Source organism: Mugil cephalus, chromosome 10 (genome assembly GCF_022458985.1).
Source record: "Mugil cephalus isolate CIBA_MC_2020 chromosome 10, CIBA_Mcephalus_1.1, whole genome shotgun sequence".
In the NCBI taxonomy this organism is placed as follows: domain Eukaryota; kingdom Metazoa; phylum Chordata; class Actinopteri; order Mugiliformes; family Mugilidae; genus Mugil; species Mugil cephalus.
Window position 1 is genome coordinate 13,450,536 of NC_061779.1, and position 17,417 is coordinate 13,467,952.

At 42.3% G+C, this 17,417-nt stretch overlaps 1 protein-coding gene across 13 annotated transcripts in view; it reads left to right on the forward strand.

Moving 5' to 3' along the window:
* Positions 1-10,810: 10,810 nt before the first annotated feature.
* The window catches only part of mef2aa (myocyte enhancer factor 2aa), a 58,796-nt gene continuing 52,189 nt past the window's right edge, over positions 10,811-17,417 (forward strand). For 4 of the 13 annotated variants that reach the window (XM_047597385.1, XM_047597387.1, XM_047597375.1 and 1 more), the window contains exon 1: positions 10,814-11,080. The gene's annotated coding sequence lies outside the window, so the exon portion shown is untranslated. Of the gene's footprint in view, positions 11,092-13,589; positions 13,901-14,902; positions 15,072-17,417 lie in introns of those variants that run through there. The other 9 variants (XM_047597381.1, XM_047597383.1, XM_047597384.1 and 6 more) reach the window with 7 other exon arrangements.

The window sequence follows — 17,417 nt, forward strand, 5'->3', positions numbered from 1 at the left end:
TTCAGTCATTTGACATGTTTACATTTAACTTTTACCTTATACAGTATAGGGCCGTCACTATGCTGCTGTTTTCCACTTGTTGAGCAAGGTAGTACGTACGTTCGTATCCTGTAGTGGAGGGTAGAGGGTAGTGGGTACTGAAGCCTATTATGTGTAACCAGTGTTAGGCAAGAGTCAGGGTGTAACATGAGCATGCACACCCACTTTCCCCTAACATGCATGTCTATATGGACTGCGGGAGAAAAATGTCTCACCGGGAGAACGCGCGCAAAAGATCATGCAAACTCCTCACAGACGGGCCTCAGACGTTGCTGCCTCAAATTCAATATTTTTATGACAAACATGTGTTTTCTGCATGTCAAAAAACAGCTCCCTTACATGACATTCCAAGAAAGCTTTTAGTGCACAAACAAATTTTCCAAGTAGCCAAAGCACAATGATTTGTGTCAAGCTTCTGTGTTAATATGAATGATGACACATCCTGAGATTAAAAGGCAATAAATTCACTTTAATGAGTGTGGAAAAGTTTGTTATACTTTCACAGAGACATGTTAGCTGTGTCTTATATTCTAAGGCTAAGATAAACACGTCCAGTTTGTTTGGAGTGCTTCTTTTTTGTTAAATTCATATAATTGCCCTTTGTCACTATTGTGGTCATTAATTCCTCTTTCTATCGTGACTGTGACAATGACACACTTTGCACTTCGTCCCAGATACACCACGACTATTCATCAACATGTCACCTTTTTCGAGGGTCTCAGAGGTGTTAAACAGAGGGGTGAAAAAACATATGACTCTGTACATACCACAGCCACCATGACTGTTTCTGATAAACCGAGAAGCAATTCTCCAAACAAATAAATCTTTTTTTCATTGTGCAAGATGATTAATTAATGATAACTAAAATATCTTATACTATTAATGAAAAAACGAAGATGCAGAAAGTGAAACCGAGCATTATGTGTTGCAGTTTTTTTATTTTTTTTCCCCCTTCCCGTGGTTGTTACCGGTTACTTGATGTTTTATAGCTCACAGAAGGCTGATACTATCAGACCCGCTACCTCTTTTTCCTCTCTCGTCTCTCTACCTCCCCCTCGCTCACATTCACTCTCTGCCACCTGCACGCACTCACATACGCACACTTCGGTGACATAAAAAGACTGCTTTCTGATGAATAAATTTGTATATTTTAGAACCTTTCCCCGTTTCAGCAAGTATTCTCTAGAGGCCCTGCCTTCTTCTCTCCTGAGTTCCCCTGCAACCCAGTGGAGTCATTAGTCTGCTTGCTGTGTTGAACTCTTTAATCATCTGTGTGTTACATAAAAAGAGGACTATTCCTCAGTGACACACAACGGCATGCTCAGCTTGGTGGGGGCTTGCTTTGATGTGTATAGGCTGTTGTGTTGTGTCTGCACTATAGGCTTCTTCAGGCTCAGTTTTTCCACGTCTCTGTGGAGGTGAGATAAGATGTCAGTCTTCCTCTTGTTGGAGTAAAGATGGGAGCTGTATAGTTTGTTACTAAATAAGAGCACTGGGCCTTTGTACACATACATACTAGTACAGAGGTTTGTCCCTGTGCTTATAGTTCCTGGATCATGCCAACTGTTCCTGTGTGTGATGATCACATGAGGGAACTACTGCACTCGCGCATAGTTTATTGCTAAAAGCTGTTAAGTTTTTGTTTCTTCTCTCCCCCCCTCCCCACGAACCATATGTACAAGTGTTGCAGAAAACTGTTAAAACTCGCTCGTTTTAGTTCTTCGTCCGTATAAATATTTAGCTTAACATGCTCAAGCACACCCACATGCACATGCAGTATAGAGTGCATGCGGCATCAGTGATCCGCAGGGATGAAGCCAGGCGCCTACTGCCATGGTATCAGGTTGCAGGTCTGTCAGACACAATGGTGAGGAGTTGCCCTGGGGCTCGACCTGAGAGGGCAGAACAATGGAGCCGCAGTGCAGTCGGAGCAGCAGAGGGCATGGCGAGCCGATCTGTCAGCCTGGCAGAGCTGCGAGGTCCAGTCCGGCCTCAGACCTTCTCCTTGCACATACAATGGAGGGTGGGAGGTCAAGAACACGAGGAAATGGTGGGGAATTCCCAGCATACTATAATAAAATGCAGTCCTTTATTTTAGAGACTTTAGGAATAGGACACAGTTGGGCTACACCCTGAATACATCTTAACAACAATTGGACTGAAGTCATTCCAGCCGGTCAGCGTGCAGCTGCAGATAATTAATTTATGGGTCAGTGGTCACTGCTCATTACTTTTGCATAAAAGTAAATGGCTCGTCAGCCTGACAGCTGAAGTTGCACCAAGAGACTAACGCCGCGCCGTCTTCATGGCTATCAGAACGTGTTACTGTAACAAGCCGGTTAGAGACATGTCATGCTGAAAAGGCGAGTATGTACGACTCACTTTTTGAATTATACCAGAATAATGTGAAGTATGTTGCGGCGCGCATCAAAGCAGGCAGTTCAAAACGCCCGAAAAGTAAAATTGAATCACATCAAGGCGTGACATCCAATAACGCTGAATGCGCCTGATCTCTTACACGACTTAAATGGGAGAGAGGGATATCACTTTAAACCAATTCATACAACGCAGCTATGATATCTCCATTTTCTCCTTTTATCTGTCATGCACATGTACACTGCCCCAATCTGTTCAGCGGGACTAAGCGTTTAGTCGGCGCTGTGTACAAACCGAGGTCCTGACGACTGCTGCCCTCAGAGCGGTGACTAAGGGGGCGAGTGAAAGCCAGATTTTGTAAAAGCTCTTAATAAGGCACAGTGTGATATATAAGCCCGCAGGCGGCAAAGCTCTGTGTGCAAACACTTCAGCCAGTCGTGTGATAGGGCAATCTGTGTATGGAGCAGTGAATGGCCTAACAACTCTGTTATTTCACACGCGACCCTATTTGGCCTCTCTGATATCTTTAATTTGGGAGCTGAATTTGATATAGCGCTGCAAATATTTGCCTGGGCACATTAACTCTGTTTGCCTGCTATGTTACGATAAACAAACCGCAATGGTGTACCGAATGTAATAAATGTTAAACAGTGCTTGCAATTATATACTCTACATATCTGGCCCCATACACTGAAAGCTTACTTTGTGCACTTGAGCCCTATTTTGACAGATCGTTATTCCCCTTCCTGACCACCTAAGGTCACATTCAGGAATTAACTGTTTATGAGATGCCTTGGGTAGTCGGCAAACGTGAGCCCGTATTTCAGTGGAAAGGAGACCTGGGCTTTTTAACGTGAAATATTCACAGTTACAGGGGGCAAACGCGCAGAGAAAATACCAGCTTCATGCTAATCTTTGGTGCCTTAAATGGAATATGTACTGTATAACCAATAAGTTGCTTAAAGCGTTGCCTGTTAATCTCTTCTCTGAATACCCCCCTTTTTAAATTCAGATATTCACTTATGAATAGACTTTTCCTTCTGGCTTTACAGATGTCTTTAGAATTCTATTATTTGTGCTGTTTCATTAACTTCACCTTTTCTGAAAATAATGGGCAAAGGGTCGATTAAACAGGTTTGATTAAACATGCAGGTCATAACAAGTCTTTTATGCGTCTTGGATTTGTTTGTTTTTTTACCTCTCCTTTTGTGTAAACCCCATTTCTCCCAACTACAGTATCATCTATTATTTCCATTACGTCCAGAAGACTGAAGTAAATTATAGAACTGAAGTTTTCATGGTAAGATTTCATATTTGCTTTAAGATTTCCAACTGAACATGACTGGTGAGGTGGGAAAATCAGAGGGAACATTCGCTTGAAACTATAGGGATGGGCATCGATAACCAGTTCTTTTAAAGAACTGGTTCCAACTGGTTCAATTCATTGATACCATTAGCCTTCATGCTTATCGATTCCCCTTATTGATGCTTTTCCTGCCAAATCTTTACATCCCTGTCCAGAGTGCGGGAGTAATGCACCTAAAAGTTGGTTGCCAACCGCCATAAAACGAAAGAAGAAGAATCTTTACGTCAAATCCTCTGAGTCTGAGTGATGAAGCCCATGCGGAAGTGCAAAAAACTGCAGTTCATCGAGTGGCTGCTTGAGGCTCGCTCCAAAAGGGAACAAACCCCCATAGACCCCCATGTTATAAATCCCAATTTCACAACCTGTTTACAGCCTGGTACAAAAAATGGTTTTGATCTCAATAGTTTATTTCACTATTCATACCAACTGTACGTGGGGCGAATTTTCTAATGCATTCATTTATTTTTTATTAAGGCAGTAGCCTGAGCTAACAGGTAGCGGAGAGTCCATATTTGGATCCGCGGGGATCCTGGGTGGAGTACAGCTCATCCAACATGGCGACTGTGGGCCCCGCCCACTTTGGACTTCATTTTCTAGGTTCAGAATCCATTGTGTGCTGTCATTCACATCACGTGACGCTACGACAAGAAAAACCTGATGGCAGAGAGACTGAAGGGGTTGTGACAGAGCAACGTGCACTTTATACAGCACCGTAATTTCAAGCAAGAGCGGCAACACCACCAACAAGCTGAAGCATTTGTCGACGACACACGTATTAAATACCCAGAGTGCCATTTGTTCAGCGAGTGCAGCTGCCGCTCAGTCTCATCAGAGCAGTGCTAGAGGATCCAGTGGCCAGTTTCCTTTGTTTCTTTCACAAGCTGTTATATATGTTGTTTAGAAACTCAAAATTGCTGTTGTTTATACGAAACCACAGACGCCTACTTTTTCTAAACCAAAAATTCCCGAGGCCACGCCCCCCCTCCCCCCATCTGAGTGTCAAAAACATGGTGAATTGTATGAGTAAATACAGCGAGACTGGGGGAAATGTGGATTATCAGATCAAATTAAGGACAATGGGACTTGAAAATGATCCATATGGACTAGCATGGATTTGGAAAAGTGGATTAGCTTCAGTTTCAGTTAGTTTAAGTTAGTTTTAGTTCATTTCAATTATGATAAATAGCTAAATAAGAGATGCTAATGCTAAGAGCTTTACTGATATAATACCTTAGCATCTGACCAGATGTTAAAAGCACGACGAGAAGTGATCACAAATATTCTCTTTATTGTTTTATTGTTATTTATTGTTGGAACTGAAATAGTTACTGTCGACTTTAACAATGCCAAAAGAACAACATCTGACAGCCCTCCAGAACATGGTGTAATTCATGATTTCATCAGAAAAATACAGCATAAATTAACATTAAATGTGTACCAAAATTCCAGTTGTTTCTTCATAATGCAGAGATCCAATTACTTTGACAGTCGGAGGTATCTGTAATAATATAATTTTACAATTTAGATGCTATTAAAAGTCTATGATTGAAACTTTTTGCCACTCAGAGGCCGTAACCACGGAGACGTCCGCTTGCTGTGATGTCACGTGCATACCCTCGATTGACAAAGGAATCGATAAAGAATCATATCGATAAGCAGAATCGGTAATGGAATCGGTGTCAATAAAATCTTATCGATGCTCTCACAGTGTTTAATGGCGTGTAGCTGAGGCTCCCGGGGACTTAACGCTCGTACTGTATGCCATTCTGAACTAAGGCATCTGCCTAATGTATACAGTGTAATGTGATGTCAGCAAAGATTTTTATTTCCTGAGCTTTAACCCAAAAAAAAAATAAAAAATAAAAAATAAAAATAAAAATCAACCCATTGCTTTTGAAGAAGATCCTAGTTTTAAAACGTGGCCTGCTGTGATTAATTACCTCAAATTCAGCCTCCGAATGGAAGTAGGGAGCGTGAGCGATCAGTAGAAAGTGGGGCATCGGGAGTCAGCTGTATTTGGATTATAAGTCAACATGCTTTTAGCTGTGGTACCTGCTGAATCAGCTGCTTCTCTGTAAGGATAGTGAATGATCTTAATCCTGTATATCCAGGTAACCTTCTTTGCGGGAGGACGAGTACAAGAATAAAACAGTACAGTACCGTAGGTTTTCCACTCCTTTGTGTCTATTAGAGACATTGGCGTGCAACAGCGGCCGTGCTTTGAGGATGACGAGTTAGGGGCTATATTTTTAGAGCGGCATCCTGCATCTTTTTGCGTGAGAGTAAATATACATCCTGGAGTTTCTTTTACTTCTGGATAGTTGCTCTGAAGTGAGCTTTTCTCCGGATGGTGACAGCTTGCAGTGCTGGTGTGAGAAGAGGAGAAGACAAAGCACTCTGTACTCTGAGGCTGTGTGTGATTAATGACAGAGGTGTGTGTTGCAGTGGGCACCCTCGGAGCAGCTACAGATCAGTCTTCCTGTAAGACAAATCTGACACTCACCAGCCCACCGCCCCACCTGCTACCCCCTCACCACCATCAAACCCTCAGCTCCTCACAGCCAAGTGCACCCAGCACGACATTGCGCTCATAAATCATCCTAAACAAAGCATGTTTAATCTGTGACGCGCAGGCCTGACACGCAAATTTATTACCTGTTGTAGGAAAACTGCATGTGTCCCACCGAGTCAAGCCTCTGTTTACCTTTGAGAAACCAGTAGAATACTGGAAAGACAAAGTCTGCAACAAAGAAAGCTGATGATGGCAATGTCTTTCAGGCTGAATTCGGGAGACAAAGCCTCGCTTTAGTCAACCGTCGCGCTGCCTTTTCATGGCGGATGACATGCTTGCACGACTTCCTCGACTCCACTTGCCAGAGAGATTTAGGGATTTTTCTCAAGCACATTTGTAAAACATGAATACCAAATTATCTCTTGTGGATTAGAGTTGGATAGCTTGCTCTGTGCCTGGTGTGAGTCATAATGCTTAGCGAGAATGGGACACCTACTACCTACAATTGCGTGATAGGGTATGTTTAGAAAAATCGACTGTGCGGTTACACAGCATTGTGAGGGAACGTGTGTGTTCAAAGGTGGCAGTGTGGCAAGTGCTTTGCGAGGGTTGCTTTTAAAATGTATTTCACTCCAGATGATAGAAAATGTGCCCTTAAATGTCATTTGTAAAATGTAATGTATTTGAAACACTTTGAAACACTGTCTTCATTATTATTGTACGGTATGCAGCATTGTTAATGGATATGCCATTCAAATAATACCACTCCTTAAAGTAAACTGAACACATGATGGTTTTATTTGGCTAAAAGGATGAGGATCAAAGTTTTCCCAGACTTTTTATTATCTAAGTCATCCACAATATGCTGGAAGGTTTTTTTAATTGCTTTGCTGCCATGCAAAAAATCCTCTAAAACATTTTAAATGAGACCTTATTTACCCCCCGTGATTCCCCACAACCTGAAATGGGTGAAAAGGTAACAAAAGGTTGTAGTTCTCAAAGGCCTGTTTCGGATTTTCCATATCATAGAGTAGAAATAAGAGAAAGGTGAGAAAGTCTTGCCACATGTGGTGAACCACATTGGTTAATAGCTACTATAGTCAGTGGCAAGAAACAAATCACTGTTTGATCCTTTGATCCTGTCACGAATTGCACATAGGATGTTTGACAAGAAGTCAAGAAGGCCGTACGCATACGTGCGATCACTGCGGTCCAATTACGGATTACTGATTAATCCTTCAAAAAGAAACTTAGTCTCTTGGTTTTTAAAGTAAGTTAGATTTTTTTTTTAAGAGGCAGCATTTCCTCTACAACACAGGACTAACCGACCAACTTCCTCAACTCTCCCCTACTTGCTGTTTTTGAACCAAAAGTGCACCAAAGAGGGGGACCTCCCGCATTAGGTGCAGCTCTCTGCTTCTCACCACCTGGTGATACTTGCTCTGTTAGTTTCACCGTGCCGTGCTGCAACTTAAAGAAACAAATGTTTCTTTAAATTCGATGTCGTGTTTTTGAAGTTAGTCCATCGCTGTGTCCATTGTTCATGCCGAAAACGTGATCTGTCGCAAACTCCAGCAAGAAGAAAGTAAAAATATTATAATTTTTACTCATGAAAATAGGAAAAATAGAAATAGAAAAATAGAAAATAGAAATAGAATAGAAATTTACAGATAAGTAAGTGGTTTGGAAACAGTAACGCGTTAGGTTACTCATGTTATCAGTGGTCGTATGTACATTGCCATTAAACTATTAAAGCCTATTGGAAAAACTACCCCCACACCCACTAGAAGTCACATAAGTGGCATCATCGTAACTTATCTCTTCACAAGATACCCCTGTCCCCTGAAGGTCAGCATAGACGGACAGATTCAGCAAAGGGAGGATCATTTGTTGGTATATTCTGCAAGACGAAAGATGTATCGTAATTCAATGAGCGGTTTCACACACAAGTAAAAGGCAAAATTATACTTAAATTGCCATGCATCTTATGCATAGTTGATGGAGAGGCGCAAACAGGATCAAAAAATGGTCTATTAATTTTTGAGAATATAAGCGTATTTTGATTTTTAACTAAACATAATATAACATAGTATTTTAATCTGTTACTTTAATCACTTCTGAAAAATGTGCGTGGCGGCAATTCAGGTAAAATACAAAAAGTAATAATAATGGTTCCAAATATATATTTTTTTAAATAGTTAAAAAGTTCTGTTGTCAGAAAAAAAGCAAAGCAGTGTAGAACTCTGTCTTCTCTAAATGCTGCCTACTCGTGCTGCATGGTAACAGTATATTCACACATCTTAAGGTTTCTTATTATACAGTCTGACAAACTAAATTACATTAGCCTGGTGTGTCACTGAAACTAAAATGCCAGAGAGAACTGGTGGGCAGATATTAGAGTGGTCTCTCCCACACGTTCCCTTTCACAGACACTCTTGATCCAGCTCGTCCTCAACATGTCTTTTCACCGGAGGTGTTGGGAAGGAGAAGTGATGGCACCTGCTCGCCGGCTTTGGCAATGTCAGGAACTCACACGTACACAGACACGCTTACACACGTTTTTGCTTGTGATGCAATCATCATGTCAGAAAACCTGTGAAATCGGCCTACAGTCGAGGGCCTAAGTACAACATGGGAGTCGTCAATGATTTCTTCTCTAAGAAAAAACGTGAAAGTGCATCTAAACGTTGATGCTTTTCTTCCTCTAATAAATGTATATGTTACAAAAAACAAATTAGAGAAGCGTCTTGTTCCATTTAACCCTCAGAAATGCATGTTTGTAAGCATGACCGTCAACTTGTGACACTGTGAATTATTGGCGCCGCGATTAATCAAATACTATGTGAAATTGGGGACAAAATGAATGATGGTAAGAGCAGTTTAATTCCTGACCTTGCTAAATTTTTAATAAGCTCGGCGCGACAGAGGCTCCGTTTTATAAATGGAGCTTTGGACTTGTGTGAATATTGCAGATAATTAAAGAACTTGTGTTATTATCTGGATCTCTGTACATTTGCGGAGGGGGTGGGGGGGTCCCGTCGAGCAAACAAGACGGGATGGGTGATTGGGCTACTCCCCCCCCCCCTTGCCGTTGGTAAGCGCTCCGTCGCCTGATAAACAGAGACGAATACATTAGGGATCCCCAGAGACTGGCAATCTCAGGAGGGATCATCAGCTCATCATAGGGACCTTTGTGTGCTGTCGTTCTCTGCCTCAGGAAGAGCACAGGCGCTACTCGGAGAGTGCCAAAGTTGTGCAGAAGTGAGACGCAAAAAGAGTACAAACTCTTCCCAAGTCATACCTGTCATTAAATCTGTGTGGCAAACAAATGAGTCCTGCTTCCTCTTGAGCTGCGCCCAAAACATTTTAAACTGTAGTTGACCACTAAACCCAACTGGCCAATTTTCTCTCGGCCTACATTCCACGTAGCGTCCGCGGCTCTGTGTCCCTCGTCGAACTTCTGCCGCTAGTGTCACTCCTTCACGTCGGGAGTTTGCGTGCTATTTCAGAGCTTGGATGCTTTGGTTGCTTTTAATTACATCGGGTAATGAGAGAAGACTTTCAGGCTGTGAGACATGGAGTATTTTTAGACCTTGATCTTGATTGTCTAGCACGTCTCTGCGGTCGAGTCAGATGCGGCGTTGTTGGAAACTTTTGTGCCATCAGCCCCGGAGCTGTGGTGCTTTTTAGCCAGAAACTAAATAAATCCAAACGCTCAAAACCTTGCTAGACCGAAATACTTCGGTACTACGTGTACGTTTGTTCCAAATTGCTCAGCACTGTAACTTTAGATTTCAGTTATCTGAAAAGTTAGTGTGGCATTTGCTGGCAGCGTTTGTCCCATGACGAGTGGGTAGGTGAGAGGCGTTGAGGGCTTCTCAGAAAGGTTGTTTTAATGAGCCTCAGATAATGAAATGTTATTTCACAGCTCGCCGGTCAGATAGCTGTCCCCGAAAATTGCGTGACTCAGTGATCTATTTGCGCTTTTCTCATCTGCAAAGTAAACATCTATTTCTTTCCCCTCCGTCGTACTGTAGATCAAACTTGACTTGTATATCCTAATAAAGCTTGCCACATGCATTTTTTAATTGGAGCGAAAGAGTGTCTGGGTCTATTTGTGGTCTGGTGCAATGTTGGAAATGCCAGCTGTCTGCATCAAAGCCCTGCTGGAACAAACCATTATTTGGCGCGACCCCGCAGCTGGTTGAAATGCATCACTTACTGTGTCGTACATGTAAGATTCCCCCTCTTAATTTAACAAAGGAAAGGTAGCGCACTCGAGTATTTCATGGATTTATGTGTAGCATTCTTCTCTCAAACAGTTTCCTGTTTTGTTCCCGACTCACTTTTTTAAAATTTCTTCTCAGGCCGAGAGTGAAGTAAAAAAAAAAAAAAAATCTTCAACACCTTCTGGAGTTATGACTGACAGCTGTGGCTGGTCCAGAGAGCTCAGAGCCAAGCCCCATCACATAACACATGCCCGACATGTCTATGTCCATCTGGGGTCCTACCCTTCAAACCGCTGCCCCCCTTGCTCTCTGCCGGCAGAGAGACCAAGGGACTAGAGGAGGCACAGGGTGTGAAGACGGGCCTCTTAGGGCTCGGAGTGAAGCATCCAAAGCCAGCTGGTCTGGCTTTGAGGTAAATCAATGGGCAGAGTGACACAAAAGCCACAGAAAGAAGAGGAAGAGTTGTAGAAAGAACAAAAGGAAGAGATTAAGAAAGTCAATACGCGGAGGTGGAGAGTGGAACAGAAGGTTACTGTGAAGGCGTTTGGACATCAACAGGTGAGACACAGGTATCACAACGAGGATTATGGCTCATTACACACGATGCGGAATGAAATGCGAATCTGAACTCGGGTAAAGTTTGATTTCTGTTTTTCTATTGAGTAATATACATTTCACTTTTTGCACAATTCTGTGGATTTGAGATACGATCTTGCCACACATAATGTGTCATATTTCAGTCGACTGCACCATGCTCTGGTGAAACTTAATGAGCTGATGCAAATCAGTACCGTGGTGTTCTTTTTTTTTTTTTTTTTTTTTACGAGCATCATTGTTTTTTGTTGCTGCATCTCCTTGGGAAAATGGGAGGGGGTGCATGTTGATGCAAAGTGCTGCTGAGAAGATATTGTGACCAGCTTGGAAACGGTTGACAGCCTGAACTCATGTAGAACCACTACAGAAACTATGCTGACTGAAAACACCGTGAAAACAACCGGGGAAACTTTCAATCTAATTTTGTTAAGCACAAAAATGTGTGCGACAAAATAACAATTGCTCATTTTTTTAGGATAGTTTTTTTTTAGTATAGTTTTCACATTATACTTCTTTCACATATGAAAATATCGCAAATATTTTTTCAATTTTGGACCAGGAATACAGAAAGCAATTCATGCATTTTGCTTAATTATTAACTAGTAAAGGTGAATGAATGAGTTTTGGAAAGCCAAGTCCAAAACACATGACACAGACATGTCTGCAAATTATTCTTGGACATTTAGACACGAAATCAGTTTGATGAAAGGTCTTTATCGTAATAAGAATGACTCTAGGTACAAAATGTTTTTCCCATTGAACGCAATTTGAGCGGCACAGATAATGAACAAAATTCATTTGCATTAATGGCCCCCGTGAATTACTGCTTTGATTGAAAATGCGCCTCTGTCTTCCCACTGCAAAACTTGCTAAAATTCTCATGGGGTACAAAATAACACATAATAAGTAAACAACAAAAAAACAAAACTAAAACTAACGACAACAATAGATAATCAAATACAGCGCACACAAACACAAACAAGCAACAAAATTGTGTATTCCTTTATGAGTAATGGTACAATGTAAAGTACAGGTGTGCGTAAGACGCAGGTGGGAGGGCGGTATAAATCAAGGATACAGTAGCTGATGTTAACATTAGCAAAACAAAAAAAAAGGTTTTTAGGAATTCAATCAATTTGAATGAGTATGCTGCACAGTGTGATATATGGATTTAATGTGCAGTTGTTTACAAATAGATATTATATTCTATATATATTATACTATATATGTATATATTACACTGAAAAGAACAAACATTTAATCTGAATTGCTGGATTAAAATCTACTGTAATATTGTTGTTGTATGAATATATTTTAATTTTTTGCTATAAACTGTGGCATAAGAACAATTTAACCTTAATAAATGTTTGGGTTGGGAATATAGCAACTGTTTTGTGTGAGCATTTAATGTGACTAAGGACAGACGACTCCTTGGCTGTGAGGAATCAGGAGGGACAAGGGAGACTAGACACAGCTAGACACAGCTTTAAGGACTGGGACCATCTATTGAGAAAGGTAGCACAGCACACTTGGGACCACGCTATTCGAGACAAATACAAACGATCCACACACAGCACCACAAGCAGCAGCAGCAGCAGCAGCAGCCATGCTCCGTGAAAGCCATTTTCCTTCATTAGTTTTAAGTTATTATAGCATGCAGATAGAATCAAATAGCATTTTACTGGGGCAGCGGTGGCATCCAGTCACTGAGTCTGTTTGCAGAGAATTCTGCAAACTTCTCCGGCTGCGTTTTCTACAGCATGCGCGAGGCGTGGGCCCGTTAAAACTCAGAGCGAGCCTGTCTTGTGGGTCTTTGCAGTCTGAAATGCCAAATGGCTCTTGTAAGAAATTAACGACGTACAAAACCCTGTCAACAAACAATGAAGTCATGTGATGCAGGAGCAGTCATTCACATCACATGCGTTTGCTATTAGATAATAAGTAGCCTCATGTGTGAACACTTGAACAACTTGTGTAAGTCCTCTAAGCCTCACACAATATTGAGCAAACAGGACATTTGAGCCGTGGTAGAAGCGGAGGATGCGGATCAGTTACTTAAGAGCAGCAAAACCACAATAAAGATTAAGTTATGTAGCCTGAGAAATATGCCTGACATATGAACGGTACTCATGATGGAGGTAAAACAGCCCCATGCCGGTAACAGATTATATGATTTTATATCAGATTCACACACACTTTCCAGTTCATTAGGTACAGATGTGGAAACAAATGCATTCTAGTGTAACATTCCTGCACTAAATTCCTAATTATACTGAAACAGTGCACAAATGATGGTGATTCGTCTGTATGTAATATTTTTGGGGGATGTATTTTGTGGTGCTCTTCAACTAGATCGTCTTGTCATAACTTTAACATACAGCATCACGATGGTTATGAATGGGGATTTGGTGGAGCTCATCTTAACCTCATTGTATATTCTGTTCGATAGGGTAAGTCAATCGTTCTTTTCTGTAACCGCTTTTCCTCTGGAGGGTCGGTGAGTTGCTGGAGCCTAATCCAGCTGTCATGGGGCAAGAGGCACGGGTACATCCTGGACAGGTCGCCGGCCTATCTCAGGGCTAACGAGGAGAGACAGACAACCACTCACACCCACGGCCAATTTAGGATCAACGGCTAACCCAGCGAGCATGTCTGTGGACGGTGGGAGGAAGTCGCATTTACCTGGAGAGAACCCAGAGGGAGAACATGCAAGCTCCACACAGAAGGGCCCCTGTCGGCCGATGGATTCGAACCCAGAACCTTCTTGCTGTGCCACTAGATAGGGTAATAATATCATACAGTATATGATATTTGTGGACTAAAAACACCAGTATTCTATAAAATACTCAAAGTAATCATAAACAACCACAAAAAACGCTACTTCTTCGAGACTGTTATCAAGCTCTAGCCTGCGCAACAGACAGTCTATATCGGGTTTATACTGCTACTTTTAATAGACTGTGTGAATATGTGTATATTTACAGCAGTAACAAGTCCGGTCAACTGTTTATCCTCTCCGTTATATTAAACGCAGTTAATTGCAAGAGAAGTCGATAATTGTGCTCTATTTTCCATCGCACCTGCCTCCAAATTCCAGTTTAAAAAAAAAAAAAAAAAAAAAAAATCAGCCGGGCGGGCCGCCAGTCTCCGCTCCTCCTTCTGTGAGCCTGCAAATACACGTGATACTCCCTTGTGAGAGCCGCCCGGGCCCCGCCCCCCTCCTCCTCTGATTGGCTGCGCCGGCAGACGCTGCCGCTCCTCATTGGCCGGCGGCAGCGCCACTTAAACCGAATTCCATTACTGTTGTCTTAGAGATATGACGTCAAATGTAGTATCTAATGTTGTGAGCAGTTTGGGAAAGTATTTGTTCAAGTCTGAAGTCAGTGTGGGGGTAGAAACAGTAAGAACTGTCCCCTACTTAGCATTTCGTCTGCTCCCGTTGCTGTTTGTCGGTTTATTTCCCCCCCGTGTATGAGTTTCCATAAGGTTTATGTGTTTACTGTAAATGCCTCACCCTCATGGCTGCCGGGGGGGTTGTTATTATAGTGACAGGAATAATATTGGTAGCGTATCAATGAATCCATAGTCCGCAGAAAGCGCGTGTCTTCCTGGAAGCAGGATTCGCTCGCAGATAAATGGTAAATAGCCGAGCTTCAAGAATAAAACAGAGACTTTTCATACTTGAGATAAATGTTTTGAATTCGTGTGTGTGTGTGTGTGTGTGCGTGTGTGTGTGAGAGAGAGAGAGAGAGAGAGGGTGAGAGAGAGGGAGGGAGAGGCAGCTCGTCAGATAAGGGGAGGAGTCTCTCACTGACAAGAGGGAGACTGGCTTTTCTGAGTTTGTCAGCTCCCCCTAAAATAGCAGTCAGCGTGTAAATGTGAACTGAAATTACGTTTATCCACTGGAGTCACCGATATAGAGTGTCTATATCCAGCGACTGACTTGGGAGTAAAGGTGAGTAACGGAAATAGAAACAATGTTGCGGAGTGTGGCAGCGATACTGTAGCTACAGTGGGTGAGAGTAGAAAAGCGCAAGAGGGAGACGTAGAGTGTGTTTGGGAGACATTAGGAGACACCTATCTGTCTTCTCCCGGGTCCTTGCGGCACTTGAGACCACGCAGAAGTCTTTTAACATCGGCAAAAAGGGAGCGATTACCAGTCCGCTTTCCGTGCGTGAAAAAAAAATGCCCAACGTGCGCAGGTTAACGAGTGCCGTCCAGCGCGCGCGACGTTGCGCTAATTGTGAGAAAGTTTTTTTTTTTTTTTTTTTTCTTTTTTTAAATCGGACCGAGTTGGCCTGTAGCTTCTGTGAGATGATCGGGTTTTTAATGACTTGTTGTTCTTAAAACTCCCACGGAGTTTGTCATACGCTCCAGTGTGTGAAATCTTAAGCTGCACTTTGTAAAACAGGCGCATCGTTTTGGCAAAATAGTAATCAATGTGTACATAATAACACCGTTGAGCCATCACCTTGGCTACAGCAGGCCGGCTCACACAGTGACAGTATCTAATACAAGTTGTGCAACTACAAATTATATGTTTCAACGTTATGCAGCTCCTAAAAACTCCCTTTCATTTTTTTTAGAGGAGTAAATTCGTCGTATGCATATTTTAAATTGCCTCCATGTATATAATGTCAAAGAGGAGATAAAGTGTTTTTCAAAGTGTGTGTGTTGCATGATATGAAGCCTTAACTGAGTAAGGTGCCTACAAACGTCCTTAAATGAAAGTAAAACACAAAAATGATTTAAAACAGAAGGCTGATGCCTGGCTAAAGCCTGAATTTGCTCAGCTAAAGCATGCACGGACAAATTAAATAATGTAACATGTTTTGCAGGTACACTTTGTCGCGATAGACTTCTCACCGTATAAGAAGCCTTGCACATTTTATTAAATAAAGAGGCAGGCAGCGGGGCAGTGCAGACTTAATATTAGCTCTGTGTAGGCTGTTGAAGAGCAGAAGTTTGTGTCTTTGCTTTGTGGTGGTCCTTTGAATCTCTGGCACTCGGGTGACCTTAACCCCTGGCCAGAGTGGGAAATGGCCAACAGTAACCTGACCTTCTCAAATGTTTGTACCCTGCATAAATCATTACTATTACTGAAGGAGTAGTTTTTTTGTTTTTCAGTTGGAGAGCAGAAAATACTGCTTTCATTTGCTCTCGATTCACTTCTCATTTTACAGTCGTTGCATGAATGTGTGAAGGCATTTGTTTGTTTGACATGTATGAACTTGTAAAGCTTTTCTTATGTCATTGTGTGGATGCGCATCAGCACCCTTAAAAGCCGCATTGTTTACCTTCACGTAGTGAAAAATGATTACTTTTTGCCTCAACAGTGGCAGTAAATGTTTTACAGCTTACAGCATGTCCCCCACTTATCGGGTCGAACCAATGACAGATTTTATTGTAAAAGTAATTCTTCGGGGACGCGAGTAGTTGCTGCTACTATTAAAGCATCCTTGTATTTTTCACTGTCCTGTTTTTTATGATGCTGCTATTCAAGCGGCCGTGCGCGTTACCTTACCAGCTGGTTTCCAGTGATTTCGAAAGCAAAGCATTAAAGCACCCTCCAATCTGCAGTCATTAGCTTCTGTGCTGCCCCAGGCCTCGCCAGTAATGGGCCTTGTTGCTCATGATCCGCGTCACGTGAGCTCTTATGTCTAATGTGTCGCACTGGAATGAATCTCATTTTAACAATTTATGTCATATATTAGTCAAAGGAATGAATGCGAAGGCTCAGATATAGCCGTCATAAACGTCTTCACCGTGCACGCTTTGAACTGTTGCTCTAACCTCAGAGACCCTGAATGTTCGGCTTCCTCCGTTGCACAAACAGACAGGAAGGTCTGACAGTGTTGTCAAATGTTAGGCTCTGCCCTGTGTCATTTAATCAAGCATAGGATGATTTAGCGTCGGGTGATAGATGGCTGATATTCCACACTGTTTATTAAGCGTTTTAGCCTTGTTATATGTTGTGTTTGTGCGCTCCTCGCAAGCCTCCGTGAATGTGCGTGAGTGCGTGTTAGCGTCTTAGCACAAGTTCTCAGCGGAGAGGGAGAAATGAGAGGTGGCGATGGTGCGAGGAATGGGCAGCTGCAGCATCTCTTACTGCACTCCTCATCCCACTTCAATCTCAGTGCCTCAGCTTCTCCTTCCAGGAGAAATGTGGAGTGTGTGGGCGAGTCGGATCCGCAATTAACGCTGGTTGTCAGAAAGAGAATGCTGGCGTTTACGCGATGCCTCTGAATCACTGAGTGAAAGTCTTTCTCCTCCACTCTCCTCCTCCCAGGACATTCTTTTT